Here is a 17,651-nt window from a genome sequence, read left to right as displayed (position 1 = left end):
TGTCCTCCAGATTTGTTACCCATTGTAAACATCTGGCCATGGATTCACGAGAGACGGGCTCGCTACAACGTGCCACCCACTAGGATTGACGAGATCTCGCACAGAATTGAAGCAGCACATAATTCAGTTCGAGTCAATGCACAACGGGATTAGAGCCATTGTTGCTGCCATAGGTAGCAGCTCTATGTATTAAATTTGCAACGTTTCGCCTTCGTAGCTGAGTGGTAAGTGTGCTGACTGCCATGCGAGGATTCGGATTCCACTTTCGGTAATACTGGGATTTTTTCTTTAATGAGAGAAGTGGAAAGGGGTGACTCAGCGTCGTGATGCTAAGTGAGGAGCTACTTAGTAGAACAATAGCGGCTCCAAGATTCGCCAAACCGATAACGACCGGCAGAGCGGTGTGCTGACTAATCGCCCATTCATACCGGATCTAAATGGCACCTTGGGTAGAGGATGACACGGCGGTCGGTCTGTCACGATTGGCCCGTCTGAGGCCAGAGCGTGGACCGATACCCTCAAATCACCTATGAAGTTGAGCATACTTTCTATCAATCAGCCCAGCAGTGTATTTACGCTGTCCTCCTGTGACTAAACCCTCTCATGTTATTGTACTACCTTGGTTTGTGAGGAAGGTGTGATGCTTATAATATATCTATAGTCCTATGATCTGTAGGTCACAAAAGACTAGATTAAATGTGACAGATAGCTCACACTTTATGTAGTGTGTGTGTGTGTGTGTGTGTGTGTGTGTGTGTGTGTGCACACGTGTGTGTGTGTGTGTGTGTGTGTGTGTGTGTGTGTGTGTGTGTGTGTGTGTGAGAGAGAGAGAGAGAGAGAGAGAGAGAGAGACAGACAGTAAATTAATAAACGGATTATCAGAAATATAAGAATTTTCACCAGAATCTAGTTTACAAAGAAGAATATTTTCAGACCTTAAAACAAATAGCACACTCTTCCATAAACTTCAACACAGTGACGAACACAGCTGACAACGTCTTCTATTTTCCAAATTATTATTATTAGGTTACAGTAGATTCCCCTCTATTGTTTATCAGCACAGAAAAGCAAATCATTATTACCTGGTTACTCTGGTATTACAGATGGAACTGCGACGACGCTGCATCAAATCTTGTCATGAAATTCTGGGCCAAATTAAAAATAAATTATTTACTCGAAAAGAGGCCACTTGGACCTCCGGATGGTACTAATGCCCTTTGTAACGGATTAAATTATAGAAACCAAAGTCTTAATCACAGATTATTAATATTAATGATCAGTCTCGGATTTGAACGTAAACAGAAAGATATCAACAGATTTATAAAATAAGAAAGTTGACTTAATAAATTTGCGAAAACGTGAACAAACTACTCAAGAAGTACAGCAGCCACACATATACACATAGTCAATACATAGAAAAAGTACTGGGTGTATGCACTTAATGGTACAGTAAAAGTTGTCATGCCTGGCGCTCCTGGCACTTGTGAAATACTAGTTACAGACAGTTGAAAGTACACTGACGGAAAAAATCGCAAAAAAATACTACTTTAGAGCAATTAAATTTAGGGAATACGTTGGTTTAGGTAACATGTTTAAGTGATTAACATTGCAAGATCGCAGGTTAATGTAAGCCTGAGATAAGTTATTGAAGCCGGCCGGAGTGGCCTGCGGTTCTAGGCGCTACAGTCTGGAACCGCGTGACCGCTACGGTCGCAGGTTCGAATCCTGCCTCGGGCATGGATATGTGTGATGTCCTTAGGTTAGTTAGGTTTAAGTAGTTCTATGTTCTAGGGGACTTATGACCACAGCAGTTGAGTCCCATAGTGCTCAGAGCCATTTGAACCATTTTTTTAAGTTATTGAAAATGTGAAATGCTGGTACGTTAATAACCGGTGTAACCGCCAGAATGTTGAATGCAAGCATACAAACGAGCATGCATTGTGTTGTACAGGCTCCGGATGTCAGTTTGTGCTATGGAGTTTCATGCCTGTTGCATTTGGTCGGTCAATACAGGGACGGTTAATGCTGGTTGCGGGTGACGCTGGGGTTATCGTAAGATGATGTCCGATATCTATTTGATTGGAGACAGGTCTGTTGATCGAAAAGGTGAAGGCAGTACGACGACAATCTGTTGCGGTATGCGGGCGAGCGCTATCCTGTTGGAAAACGCCCCATGGAATACTGTTCATGAATGTAAGCAAAACCGGTCGAATCGCCAGACTGACTTGGCCAGGGTGCGTGGGATAACCACGAAAGTGCTCCGGCTGTCATACAAAATCGGACCCCAGCCCATAACTCTAGGTGTAGCTTATACGTGTGCAGCACGCAGACAGGTTTGTTGCAGGCCCTCAACTAGCCTCCTCCTAACCAAAACAAGACCATCACTGGCACCGACACAAAACCAGCTTTCAGCAGAAAACAACAGACCTCAACTCTGCCCTCCAGTGAGATCTTGGTCGACACCGCTGAAGTCGCAAATGATGGTTGTTTTGGAATCACTACAGGGTTTTGGAGTCGCTACGGGTGTCTAGTTCGCAGCTGTCCTTGAAGTAACCGATTTATAACATTTAGTTTTGCCACTATGGTGCCAACTACTACTCAAATTGCTGATGCAGATGCAGAACGATGCGCCAGAGCCATACGCCGAGCACGATGGTGTTTCCTCTCTCGGTAGTGCCACGTGACCGCCCTGAGCCCGGTCCTCGTGCGACTGTACATTCCCGTGACCACCGATTGAGTTTGCACGCTCAACGACATTATTGCTTAATTCCACTGCTTATTAACTCCGAAACGTCGCAACGTATCAAATTTTCTTCTTAACAATTATTTCTCAGCACAGGATATTCTGCAGCATCCCTACAAACTTTTCATACTGTTTCGGCCCACCCTGTATAATGCAAGACAAAAGTTAAAAGCATAAATACAGTTTAAAATGTAATTGAAGTCTGTATTTTCGTAAATGGAGAGCGTAGTGTGATGACGTATAATACAAGACATTCTGTCGAAGTACAGACGATTTAAATTTCGCTTGAGAGAATAAAAATAAATATGTGATATTTAGCTTACGGCAAATAATGGAGAAGTGTTATGAGTGGAACAGGGAATTGTATCTATGCTTTATAGATCTAGAAAAGGCATATGACCAGGTTCCTAGGAGGAAGTTATTGTCTGTTCTACGAGATTATGGAATAGGAGGCAAACTTTTGCAAGAAATTAAAGGTCTTTACATTGATAGTCAGGCAGCAGTTAGAGTTGACGGTAAATTGAGTTCATGGTTCAGAGTAGTTTCAGGGGTAAGAGAAGGCTGCAACCTGTCTCCACTGTTGTTCATATTATTTATGGATCATATGTTGAAAACAATAGACTGGCGGGGTGAGATTAAGATATGTGAACACAAAATAAGCAGTCTTGCATATGCGGATGACTTAGTTGTGATGGCAGATTCCATTGAAAGTTTGCAAAGTAATATTTCAGAGCTATATCAGAAATGTAAGGACTATGGTATGAAGATTAGCATCTCCAAAACGAAAGTAATGTCAGTTGGAAAGAAATATAAACGGATTGAGTGCCAAATAGGAGGGACAAAGTTAGAACAGGTGGACGGTTTCAAGTACTTAGGATGCATATTCTCACAGGATGGCAACATAGTGAAGGAACTGGAAGCGAGGTGTAGCAAAGCTAATGCAGTGAGCGCTCAGCTACGATCTACTCTCTTCTGCAAGAAGGAAGTCAGTACCAAGACTAAGTTATCTGTGCACCGTACAATCTTTCGACCAACTTTGCTGTATGGGAGCGAAAGCTGGGTGGATTCAGGTTACCTTATCAACAAGGTTGAGGTTGCGGATATGAAAGTAGCTAGGATGATTGCAGGTACTAGTAGATGGGAACAATGGCAGGAGGGTGTCCACAATGAGGAAATCAAAGAAAAACTGGGAATGAACTCTATAGATGTAGCAGTCAGGGCGAACAGGCTTAGATGGTGGGGTCATGTTTCACGCATGGGAGAAGCAAGGTTACCCAAGAGACTCATGAGTTCAGCAGTAGAGGGTAGGAGAAGGTACCTGGATTCGGTTAAGAATGATTTTGAAGTAATAGGTTTAACATCAGAAGAGGCACCAATGTTAGCACTGAATAGGGGATCATGGAGGAATTTTATAAGGGGGCTATGCTCCAGACTGAACGCTGAAAGGCATAATCAGCCTTAAATGATGATGTGATATACGAGGGTCACTCCTAAAGAAATGCACACTATTTTTGTAAAAATACAGTTTTCATTCTGCACATGTGAAAGTTTTACAGTGCGTAGATACATTCTTCCCGCTTGTTTTCAAACTTAGTTCAACCTGTTGCCGTAAGTGGCGCCGTCACAGCATATCTTCAAGATGTCTGCTACACTTGACGTTCGTCAGAAGCAACGTGCTGTCATAGAATTCCTGTGCTGTGAAAACGAGACAGTCAGAAACATCCACAAGAGGCCGAAAAAGGTTTATGGAGATGCTGCTGTCGATCGCAATACAGTTAGTCGGTGGGTAAGCAGGTTACGTGATGAAAGCGGGCACGGCAATATTGAGGATTGTCCTCGCAGTGGCAGGCCTAGTATGGTGTTTTTCGATTCCGAAGGAATCTTGCTTGTGGACATCATGCCAAGTGGAACCACCATAAAATCTGATACACTTGTGACGACACTGAAGAAACTTCTAGCTCGACTGATTCGTGTTCGACCACATCGGCAAAAGCAGGATGTTTTGCTGTTGCACGACAATGGACGGCCACATGTCAGTCAAAAAACCATGGAAGCGATCACAAAACTCGGATGGACAACACTGAAACACCCGCCTTACAGTCCTGACCTGGCTCCATGTGACTATCATCTCTTTGGGAAACTGAAAGACTCTCTTCGTAGAGCAAGGTTTGAAGATGATGACCCCCTTGTGCATACTGCCAAACAGTGGCTCCAATAGGTTGGTCCATAATTTTACCGTGCGGGTATACAGGCGCTGGTTCCAAGATGGCGTAAGGCAGTTGAGAGGGATGGAAATTATCTTGAGAAATAATAATATTGTTCCTAGAGGATGTATCTACACACTGTAAAACTTTCAAACATGTAGAATAAAAGATGGATTTAAAAAAAAATAGTGTGCATTTCTTTTGGAGTGATCCTCGTATCTTGAATAAAATGTAAGAAAGTGGATAATGGTATAAAAATGGGATTAAAGTTCGATGACTCTGAATGTAGAAGTAGGCGAATTAGTCCAGTTTGACCTACGACAGCAGCAGCAGCTGACCTGGCAGCGACGCAGATGCTTTGTCGGTTTGTGATGACATCAGTGGGATACGATGATGTTATCGACATGAATAGTTTCCATAATATATAACATGAAGGCAATTACGATGGGCTGTTATGCGACTAGAAAGTATCTAGAAATGATGTGTCATGGTAAATCTCTAACGATGTGAAAACAGATGCTATGTTGTAACTCCCAATGTTCATTTTGGGACATCATGTAGTTATTTTTTCGGTTAGTATTAATTTGGATTTCTTTTAATATATTACGTGGAGTGTCTTTTTTTTTTCTCGACGTTAAATTCTTAAATCGGTTTGTATGTCATTCATAGTATAGCATATGGTGAGCATATTTTCGCCATAACCAGTTTTATTACTCCAGAATGAGACTTTCACTCTGCAGCGGAGTGTACGCTGGTATGAAACTTCCTGGCAGATTAAAACTGTGTGCCGGACCGAGACTCGAACTCGGGACCTTTGCCTTTCGCGGGAAAGTGCACTCCTGAAAGAAAGGATATTGCACACACTCCGCTGCAGAGTGAAAATCTCATTCTGGAAACATCCCCAAGGCTGTGGCTAAGCCATGTCTCCGCAGTATCCTTTCTTTCAGGAGTGCTAGTTCTGCAAGGTTCGCAGGAGAGCTTCTGTAAAGTTTGGAAGGTAGGAGACGAGGTACTGGCAAAAGTGAAACTGTGAGGACGGGGCGTGAGTCGTGCGTGGGTAGCTCAGTTGGTAGAGCACTTGCCCTCGAAAGGCAAAGGTCCCGAGTTCGAGTCTCGGTCCGGCACACAGTTTTAATCTGCCAGGAAGTTTCAGTTTTATTACTCTATTTTTAGTGTGTTTTACAACGCGCGAAAATATTTATGGCCGTTTGGCTGATGAATTCTTCATCGCAGCTTTCGTAATTGGGTTTGTACACTCCCGAGCACAAAAATTTGCCATTTTCATCACTTGTTATATTATGCTTTAGTTTCGTCCCTTGTGTGTTCGTAACTTGGAAGCATATTTAATTATATATTTATTCAGCCATTGTGCTATTTTATCTGCTATGCGTCCGTTATAAGCCATTACAGCATATCATGCTCTCTTCTCGTTAATATTATTAGAGGCAGATTTATTCGCTGAATTCACATAGTTTTTGACGTGAAAGTCTTTTTTAATTTTCTTGTATAATGTTTCAGCTACCTTAGAATGAGTGTTTTAGAATTATGTAAATGCGGCGGTTGCCATTTTAGATAAGATTTTTCTGTGCCAGCATGGAGCCGTGGTACCTTGTGCAAGTGGGCCAAGACTGCATTGAGCACTTCGATCGCTGCCGACATCTGCGTAACTGAGTATTGCATCACTTAGGACCATTTTTTTTTCTCTTGCTGCTTTTCGTCAGGTTATCGTTCACAAAGAACGAGTTCTCAAATGTGTGGGCATGCATTCCGTATCTCTTATCTAAATCTCACTTGCCGTTAGCCACAAAATACTGGTGTAGACCTGAGAGAGGGGGAGAGAGGGAGGGAGGTAGGTAAAGAGAGAGAGAGAGAGAGAGAGAGAGAGAGAGAGAGAGAGAGAGAGAGGTGTCGAAGCAACTAGAGAGATGTAATTCAGTTTGCACGTTCATTTTCCTATAATAAATCCCATTCATTCGGCAGTCTCACTAATCTTTTTTAACTTTGTATTGCTAAAACTATTGATTATTTTTCGCTGATAGTATTCTCTAACTTTTACTACAATATTTGATTGATAAACGTCTGCTGTTTTGATGCCGGTTGAAATAACAGTTCAGCGCTATGTAGAGGGGAATATAGACATTTGTTATAAGTTTAATTCGTAAATTGTGTGTGGCGTTCATTTTGCGTCGGAAGCTGATTTCAATGTTCTTTGATGAAAAGTACTTCGATGGGAAGACTGGAAGCCCGTCCCCAGAGTACAGTGCAGAGTACTTTACTATTTGCAAATGGAGAAATAATGTAACTGTGCGAAACAAACACAGTTATGAGCAGTGTAATTGTCAGATGAACGATGAATAGACGTGAGGCTGAGAACATAAAGTGCGAGAAAACGAAAGTCGAAGAAACGTAAAGGTAGCAGTGTGCTGATAATAGTCGCTTTCTCAAGTCATGTGAAACAGCATTTAAGACACTCTATCTGATCTTCATTGTAGTTTTCTATTGTTTTGTAAGAGCACGTATGGTGAAGAAAGTTCCTTTAACAAGACCACAGTTGATTCCGTTATATTCGACTTAAGCTTTGTCGTTAATCTCGCATTCTCTCATCTACTTGTTCTTTTTTTTTCTCATTTTCAGTGGGTGCAGGTGATGCTCTACAAGTGATCTCACGCAGGCAATAAGTTCGCTATACGTACTGCACTCACTATATAGCTAAAATAAGTGATAAACAACGCAGTGTCCAAGGTTTGTTTTTACGAATGTCAGAGCTCGGTGCAGACTCAAGATGAAAGCATGAAAGCATTCTGTACCGTCTGCTTTCAAAAAAACATCACGGTGCACTGACTCGGACTAGTCTTTGATCAACTGAGTGACACTCATGTGACAGACGTCGTAAGAGTACAACGACGTCATTGAAGCTTCGAGTACATAATTACAATCTGTAGCTACGTGATTACTATCGTAGATCCGACTGAAGAACAGAATTCATGGTTCAGAATGGTTCAAATGGCTCTGAGCACTATGGGACTTAACATCTGAGGTCATCAGTCCCCTAGAACTTAGAACTACTTAAACCTAACTAACCTAAGGACATCACACACATCCATGCCCGAGGCAGGATTCGAACCTGCGACCGTAGCGGTCGCGCGGTTGCAGACTGAAATTCCTAGAACCGCCCGGCCACCACGGCCGGCAACTGAATTAATCACGAACATATAGATAAGCTCAGAGAAATCAGTGGTAGCAGTATATTTATAGTTTAGGATTAATACCGCTTAAACCGCAGTGCGTGTTTAAGGTAAGCGAATTTACTTTCTACTGTCTGGGGAGGTAATGCGTTCTTTCAAGGCCTAGAACTTGAAACTTCGGTATGGGTGTGCGGGAGTGCGAGTGGTACAGTGGGAGTGGGGGAAAATTTTGTGTTAACACAACTAATGGAAGCAATTTGTCATAAATTTCCCAGCACCGTATATATAATTAGAAACGGAGAATTTGTTCATCTGATACACTACTGGCCATTAAAATTGCTACACCAAGAAGAAATGCAGATGATAAACGGGTATTCATTGGACAAATATATTATACTAGAACAGACACGTGATTACATTTTCACGCAATTTGGGTGCATAGATCCTGAGAAATTAGTACCCAGAACAACCACCTCTGGCCGTAATAATGAATAATTGAGTCAAACAGAGCTTGGATGGCGTGTACAGGTACAGCTGCCCACGCAGCTTCAACACGATACCACAGCTCGTCAAGAGTAGTGACTGGCGTATTGTGACGAGCCAGTTGCTCGGCCACCAGTGACCAGACGTTTTCAATTGGTGAGACATCTGGAGAATGTGCTGGCCAGGGCAGCAGTCAAATATTTTCTGTATCTGGAAAGGCCCGTACAGGACCTGCAACATGAGGTCGTGCATTATCCTGCTGAAATGTAGGGTTTCGCAGGGATCGAATGAAGGGGAGAGCCACGGGTGGTAGGACACCTGAAATGTAACGTCCACTGTTCAAAGTGCCGTCAATGCGATAAGAGGTGACCGAGACGTGTAACCAATCGCGCCCCATACCATCACGCCGGGTGATACGCCAGTATAGTGATAACGAATACACGCTTCCTATGTGCGTTCACTGCGACGTCGCCAAACACGGATGCGACCATCATGATGCTATCATCAGAACCTGGATTCATCCGAAAAAATAACGTTTTGTCATTCGTGCACCCAGGTTCGTCGCTGAGTACACCATCGCAGGCGCTCCTGTCTGTGATGCAGGGTCAAGGGTAATCGCAGCCGTGGTCTCCGAGCTGACAGTCCATGCTGCTGCAAACGTCGTCGAACTGTTCGTACAGATAGTTGTTGTCTTGCAAACGTCCCCATCTGTTGACTCAGGGATCGAGACGTGGCTGCACGATCCGTTACAGCCATACGGATAACATGCCTGTCATCTCGACTGCTAGTGATACGAGGCCGTTGGGATCCAGCACGGCGATCCGTATGACCCTCCTGAATCCACCGATTCCATATTCTGCTAATAGTCATTGGATCTCGACCAACGCGAGCAGTAATGTCGCGATACGATAAACCGCAATCGCGATAGGCTACAATACGACCTTTATCAAAGTCGGAAACGTGATATTACGCATTTCTCCTCCTTACACGAGGCATCACAACAACGTTTCACCAGGCAACGCCGGTCAACTGTTGTTTGTGTATGAGATATCGGTTGGAAACTTTCCTCATGTCAGCATGTTGAAGGTGTCGCGACCGGCGCCAACCTTGTGTGAATGTTCCGAAAAGCTAATCATTTGCGTATCACAGCATCTTCTTCCTGTTGATTAAATTTCCCGTCTGTAGCACGTCGTCTTCGTGGTGTAGCAATTTTAATGGCCAGTAGTGTAAAAGGTAACGGGCTGAAGCCTTGCTGAAGTAACTGGCACGGTAGTCGCCTGAGACAACTGAAAGTCAACTTTGTAAATCTGTACCGGGAAACATGGAGAGGTTTTGAGCCTGCTTCTACTAAGAACTAGTCAGTGTTGCAGTCACAGTGTTAATTAACTTGTTCACTCTAGGAAATACAAAAACTAAAAGATTGCATATTAATAGCAGTTTTTAATTGGGGACAACAATTCAATTGGCTCTGAGCACTATGGGACTCAACTGCTGTGGTCATCAGTCCCCTAGAACTTAGAACTACTTAAACCTAACTAACCTAAGGACATCACACACACCAATGCCCGAGGCAGGATTCGAACCTGCAACCGTAGCAGCACCGCGGCTCCGGACTGGAGCGCCTAGAACCGCACGGCCACCACGGCCGGCAGGGGACAACAAATCTTCAAAGTAGGTATGCAATGTTAACAGAAAAAACGGACAACATCGAGAAGGACTTGCTCTCTTTATTAGGTTTTGATGAATGAGTTTGCAAGTATCATAACGTGTGACATAAATGGTTTTATCTTTTGATTGCAGTGACTTAATAGTTTAAATGTTTTACACGGCCAAGGTAACATAGTCTTTAGTATATGACATACGTTCCAACTTGATACCTCTGCACGTTCCTGAGGAAAAGGGATCTTAACAGACGAACGGACAGACCGGTAGGCAGATGGACAACAAAGTGATCCTATAAGGGTTCCGTTTTTGCCATCTGAGGTACGAAACGCTAAAAAGGAGTCGTAATCTTCGCATCTTACTGTTATCAGTAGCGTACAGATATACAACAGACAGATACAGTGTTGTTGTTGTTGTGGTCTTTAGCCCAGAGACTTTGATGCAGCTCTCCATGCTACTCTATTCTGTGCAAGCTTCTTCATCTCCCAGTACCTACTGCAACCTACATCCCTCTGAATCTGCTTAGTGTATTCATCTCTTGGTCTCCCTCTACGACTTTTACCCTCCACGTTATGGTTCATATGGTTCTGAGCACTATGGGACTTAACATCTGTGGTCATCAGTCCCCTAGAACTTAGAACTACTTAAACCTAACTAACCTAAGGACATCACACACATCCATGCCCGAGGCAGGGTTCGAACCTGCGACCGTAGCAGTCGCGCGGTTCCGGACTGCGCGCCTAGAACCGCTAGACCACAGCGGCCGGCTTACCCTCCACGCTGCCCCCCAATACTAAATTGGTGATCCCTTGATGTCTCAGAACATGTACTACCAACCGATACCTTCTTCTAGTCAAGGTGTGCCACAAATTTCTCTTCTCCCTAATTCTATTCAATACCTCCTCATTAGTTATGTGATCTACTCATCTAATCTTCAGCATTCTTCTGTAGCACCACATTTCGAAAGCTGCTATTCTCTTCTTGTCCAAACTATTTATCGTCCATGTTTCACTTCCATACATGGCCTCACTTCATACAAATACTTTCAGAAACAACTTCCTGACACTTAAATCTATACTCGATGTTAACAAATTTCTCTTCTTTAGAAACACTTTCCTTGCCATTGCCAGTCTACATTTTATATCTTCTCTACTTCGACCATCAGCAGTTATTTTGCTCCCCAAATAGCAAAACTCATTTAGTACTTTAAGCGTCTCATCTCCTAATCTAATACCCTCAGCAGAGCCACTACCTGTAAAAAAATCTGTAGTTTGGACGCATAGTTCTGCAAGTTGTGTGCGTAATTATCTTCACACGTGAAACTGTATTCATGCATGGTAAGTTATACAAATATTATCAACTGAATCGTTGTACACACCTCTGCATTCTAGAAGAGTCCATTTCACATCGTGTACTACTTCGTGCTAGGTGCTCTCCTTCACTGTAAGTTTAAACTGTTGTTTTCTCGGGACGCAGCATTTCCGTTTTTGAGAACCTCCTTCCTATTTAGTATTGATCTTTAGTGTCAAACCATCCTAGGGATAAGAGTTTATGTCCTTCCATGGAGACCTGTTCTCAGCGTTCTCAATTTTATGATTAGGATTCGATTCATATCATTAACAGCATCCACAAGGCGGTACCTTTCGCGTTGGGAAAGAACGATATAATACGTGCATAATCCCCTCGTCGATGAAGAGACGCTAAATACTAATTTCAAAAAAACAGAAAAATAAACTGAGAAACTAAAAATAAAACGAAGCCAGAAGGATGTATGGAGATGTGTTTACAGTTAACGCGTCGGTCGGGGCGATGATGATGATGAAGCCATGAATCTTAACGACTTCCCGTTTTGTGTGTAAAAAACTAAAAAGGTGAATAAATGCCGTGATTTGGTGAACGTGACATGACTGCCGTGGTAAATCATGAAATGGTGACAGGCTTCTTGAATACCGATAGCGAATATTGGGGCGGCAAGTATAAAGACTCTGGGACGCAGAGCATTGCATGACTAAATAATGACAGCGGCAGACACTGAATATAGATCGCGCGCTGCCAAAGAGTGACAGGCGAAGCCAGGCCCTTGCCGCATCAATAACCGCCAACATCTACGAAATCGTTGGAATCGTCTGTTCCCTCCGCCTTCGCTCAGTCCTTGCTGCAGAGTTTTTGGATAACATCACGATGTTGCATCTGAAATCTTGGTTTTATGATGTTCCTATACCAAGACTAGCTTAATGGAAATGAAGCTTGAATGAGCAAAACAGTACGTCTCGGCATTTTCAGTTTTTTCCAGCGAGGAAATGAATAGTCAGTTCCTCTTTTGTGGAAGTTCGATATTCTAGCCTATATATCCTCTGAAGTCGCATTTGTGGCAGCTGTTTTATATTTGAAGAAAAGATTTGAACAAAATCGCGCTGTTTAGATATTTTGTGAGTATTTGCAAAAAATTTGCAGTTCAGATTCTATTCTATTGACAGGTGTAAGCTGCTTAATTTTTGGTGCAGTTCAAATTCCATATAAGAATATTTCTATTTATTAATTTTATCATTAAATTTTAAACAAAGTGGTTAATACTTCTGCCCACAACGTGTCATTCATCATTATGTTTCTTTCGGCTTGCTTTAGAAGGCAATATCCCCAACCGAAGATGTGATGCTCTTTGGATGCAGACGTACGTTTAAGTTAGAGAGTTGTAGATTGTGTGAACAGACTGGATATTCTACAGTAAGTACAAACATACATTCAATTCTTCCATATGCCTATACTAAAGCAAATTGACTGGGTATATGCACTGGTTTCACTTTGAAGTTCAGGACCCTTCACTTGTTTTTTTCTTATCCAGTTGGTCAAGGAGATTTCAGTATTATCTGCCACTAATTATTTTACACTTTGCAATCTTTCAGTAAGAGTTATCTTACAGCTATCTGATTTTATTCATTGTTTCTGTCGTGAAGTGGTATCCAATATCTAATTAAAAGTCAGTAATAGCAAGAAATTAGTTGCATTATTTACAAAAGGGTCCAGACGTTGTCGATAAATTAATATTCACCATTTGTTTTCGTTAGATCGTACCCATCTTACAAAGCTTTCGCATAATTAATTCTTCTCGTAAAACGCAATACACTTTTTCTTCTACTTTGTTCATGGAATCAGATATTACACACACTTTTAACCGCTGATCATCCAATAATTTATTTTGCACTTTCGCGATGCTCTGATACGTAGAGACTTTTTTAGGGCATCGAACACGAAAATAAAATTACGAGAAACAAAGTACGCCAGTATTCATTGAATCGCATACTAATATTTGAAAATCGAGGAGTAGACCAATACAAATAATTTTATGACTTCACAGTAGTGCAGTTCGACCATTAGCAAGAAGACTACGTTTCGAAATCAATAGAAACGGAAGCATTCTCCAGATCAAGTAGACAATTTGGGGTGATGTTCACTGTGAACTAGGATTTAAAAAAATACGGTTTGTATCAATACCGTCTCTGAGCCAGGTCGAGAATATTTCTTCTTTCTCTTGAGCTTCTACCGTATAATTTAATATGAAACTGAAAGCATTGTGCGCACTTTGTCATATATGGTTAGTTTAATGGCGGTATCCATAATGAATAAGAATGATTTTACTTCCTTGTGTAGCCGTAGTATCACTTCGCTGGTAAGGGGGACTTGTGGAGAGGGCTCAAAAAGGCAGTAGCAACATTTTCGGGAAAATGAATGAAACAGGCCATGCTGATTTATCGGCTCAAAGTTTGTCCGCAACTCAAAGAGTATTATTATATCAGCACCTAAGACGCATCCTTCTCAACGCCATTCTTAGTAGGAATGCTGTGGGCTAGTGTAAGAGCTCAAATGGGTATTCTCATCTGTATTGTGGATCAATACTGTGATAATAAGACGTGGCATTTTCTTTCTGAAGTGCTGTGTTCAGTGATAGGCTACAGGCAATCACATTAGAGGCAGTGTATAGCAACGGTTGGCTGTATCGTTGCCTGTGAAGTACTGCAGCAAACATGCCAATAACAGAACTAAAACAAGGATGACACCACCGGACTGAACCAGAAAGAAGGTGGGTTCCATTTCAACAAATACTTCTTAGTCCACTTGTATTAACATGACGTACACCACTCACTTTTTCTTAGTCTTCCGTTAATAGGAATCTAATCTAATCTAATCTATGTGCCCCGTGGCATGTTATTAGCAGAGGTCTCGTGATGGATGAGAGCTTCTGTTTCCCAAAGTCTGATAAAGTTGTAAATATCGTATGGCATTGTTGGCTGGGATGTCCCACAGGGCCGGCCGCGGTGGCCAAGCGGTTCTAGGCACTTCAGTCCGAAACCGCGCGACTGCTACGGTCACAGGTTCGAATCCTGCCTCGGGCATGGATGTGTGTGATGTCCTTAGGTTAGTTAGGTTTAAGTAGTTCCAAGTTCTAGGGGACTGATGAACTCAGATGTTAAGTCCTATAGTGCTCAGAGCCATTTTTGTCCCACGGGCTTGGTTCAGCTGCGTAGTTGAAAATATGTTCTTCCTCCGTACTCCTTGGTCCCTTTCCTTGCGAACATGTGAGAGTTGTACGAGTATTGTGGAGTGTAGGTGAGTGTAATGAATGCATGTATCGTGCAGGGTTATATTTGTGTTGTATGATAAGGATAATAATAGAAGGGAGGGGCTGAAGCTCGGTACCAGCACACTGTTTACGCCTCTTGAATAGCAGGAAGGTTGTCCCCGAGCGCGACGTCCCCATCCCACGGACGAATTATCATCGACACTGTCACATGTCCTCAGTTCATGAGACACTGCGGCGAGATATGGAACTGCCCGAATCTTGGCGCAAAGACTGTTGATCAGGAACTTTATGCCAACACATCTCCTCCATTACCGGCCAAACACTAGAAGTGAAAATTTCATTCATTATCACTGTTCTAATCAACTTATCTCCGAGTCGAGGGCGACCTCGGACAAGGAGGCGGATTCATCGACTGGTGGCGGCTCAGGATAGAATTATTGTTCATACGTTTTTGTTGGCCACCACTGAATTGGCAAGCAACTTGCTGCATTATCACATCTGTAATAGGGGATAAGATCTATGCAGTGACGTTTCCTGCCATCCAATATTTGTTGACCGCGACAGCCGAATTAGTAGATGGAAGTCTTACTCTAATCGGAGAAAATCTTTAATACGGGGAGCTGTTGAAAACCGAGTAATATAGAGCTTCATGCATCTGGCGTCGATGATCTACCTGTGAATGAAAGAGTTTATATCGCGTTTGTTGCTCGTCCTTCCCGCGATCGTCCCTTCTGACGGTCCGTGCGACAACGTATCGGTGAAGTACGACACCAGTCTTCGAGGCAACAGAGTCGCTATCTTCTCCACACGACAGCAATCCTTATCTCGGTTCCTCACCAGTATATGATGTCACAACATGTATGCTTGTAAGACGTTGCCTAAAATGGAAAAACGATCTGATTAATTTACTCCCGTTCTTCAGTGCGTCATCATTCATGCCTTGCTCTCAAATTATACTACACCCTGGCAAGAAAAGTGATGTGAGTCGAAAAACTACAGTTTTTAGTTTATGTCACTAAAAAATATGTATGAAACGCCCAACGTGCACGAAAAATATAATGGAATTTACTGCCAACAATACGTAATTGAAATTTAAGGTAACCATATACTATTTGAGCTCTTGTGAGGCAAACTGAGGAGCTACTTGATTGAGAAGTAGCGGCTCCGGTCTCGGAAACTGCCATACGGACGGGAGAGCGGTGTGCTGACCACATGTCCCTCCATGTCCGCATCCAGTGACGCCTGTGGGCTGAGGATGACACGGCCGCCAGTCGGTACCTTTGGGCCTTCATGACCTGTGTGGGAGGAGTTTTTTTAATATACTATTTCAATGTATGTTTTATAGGATTAATTCTTTAAGTCGATACAATAGCTCCACACTTAACAATCATATAAAAACGTTCGCTCGATGAAAGATCCATACCCAAAGACCGGAAAGCTGTACAGGTCACACCAATATTCAAGAAAAGTAGTAGGAGTAATCCACTAAATTACAGGCCCATATCATTAACGTCGATACGCAGCAGGATTCTGAAATGTATATCATGTTCGAACACTATCAGTAACCTCGAAGAGAACTGTCTATTGACACACAGTGAACACGGATTTAGAAAACATCGTTCTTGCGAAACACAACTAGCTCTTTACTCACATGAAGTGTTGAGTGCTATTGACAAGGGATTTCAAATTGATTACATATTTCTAGATCTACAGAAGGCTTTTGACACTGTACCACACAAGCGGCTTGCAGTGAAATTGCGTGCTTATGGAATACCATCTCAGTTATGTGACTGGATTCGTAATTTCCTGTCAGAGAGGTCACAGTTCGTAGTAACTGACGGAAAGACATCGAATAAACCAGATGTGATTTCTGACGTTCCCCAAGGTAGTGTTATTGGCCCTGTGCTATTCCTTATCTATATAATCTGTCCAGGAGACAATCTGAGCAGCCGTCTTAGGTTGTTTGCAGATGATGCTATCGTTTATCGACTTGTAAAGTCATCAGAAGATCAAAGTAAATTGTAGAAGAATTTAGGAAAGGTATCTGCATGGTGCCAAAATTGGCAATTGACCCTAAATAATCAAAAGTGTGAGGTCCTCCACATAAGTGCTAAGTAAACTTCGGTTACGCAATAAATCAGTCAAATCTAAAGGTCGTAAATGCAACTAAATACCCAGGAATTACAATTACGAACAACTCAAAATGGAAGGAACACATAGAAAATGTTTTGGGGAAGGCTAACCAAAGATTGCGTTTTATTGGAAGGACACTTAGAAAATGTAACAGATCTACTAAAGAGACTACCTGCACTACTCTTGTCCGTTCTCTTTTAGAATAGCGCTGCGCGGTGTGGGCTCCTTACCAGATAGGATTGATAGAGTACATCGAGAAAGTTCAAAGAACGGCAGCACGTTTTGTATTATCGCGAAATAGGGGAGAGAGTGCCACTGAAATGATACAGGATTTGGGGTGCAAATCATTAAAACAACGGCGTTTTTCGTTTCGGCAGAATCTTGGCCCTGAGCACTATGGGACTCAACTGCTGAGGTCATTAGTCCCCTAGAACTTAGAACTAGTTAAACCTAACTAACCTAAGGACATCACAAACATCCATGCCCGAGGCAGGATTCGAACCTGCGACCGTAGCGGTCTCGCGGTTCCAGACTGCAGCGCCTTTAACCGCACAGCCACTTCGGCCGGCTCGGCAGAATCTTCTCCCGAAATTTCAATCACCAGTTTTCTCCTTCGAATGCGAAAATATTTAGTTGACACCGACCTACACAGGAAGAAACGA

At 42.6% G+C, this 17,651-nt stretch overlaps 1 non-coding gene across 1 annotated transcript; it reads left to right on the top strand.

Annotated features, from left to right (window-relative positions):
* Positions 1-5,997: 5,997 nt before the first annotated feature.
* Positions 5,998-6,072, top strand: Trnas-cga (transfer RNA serine (anticodon CGA)). Its single transcript has one exon. It is a non-coding gene; the product is annotated as a tRNA-Ser (tRNA).
* The last annotated feature ends 11,579 nt before the right edge of the window (positions 6,073-17,651 follow it).

Source organism: Schistocerca nitens, chromosome 3 (assembly GCF_023898315.1).
Source record: "Schistocerca nitens isolate TAMUIC-IGC-003100 chromosome 3, iqSchNite1.1, whole genome shotgun sequence".
Lineage (NCBI taxonomy): Eukaryota > Metazoa > Arthropoda > Insecta > Orthoptera > Acrididae > Schistocerca > Schistocerca nitens.
This window is presented reverse-complemented; position numbering and strand designations above follow the sequence as displayed.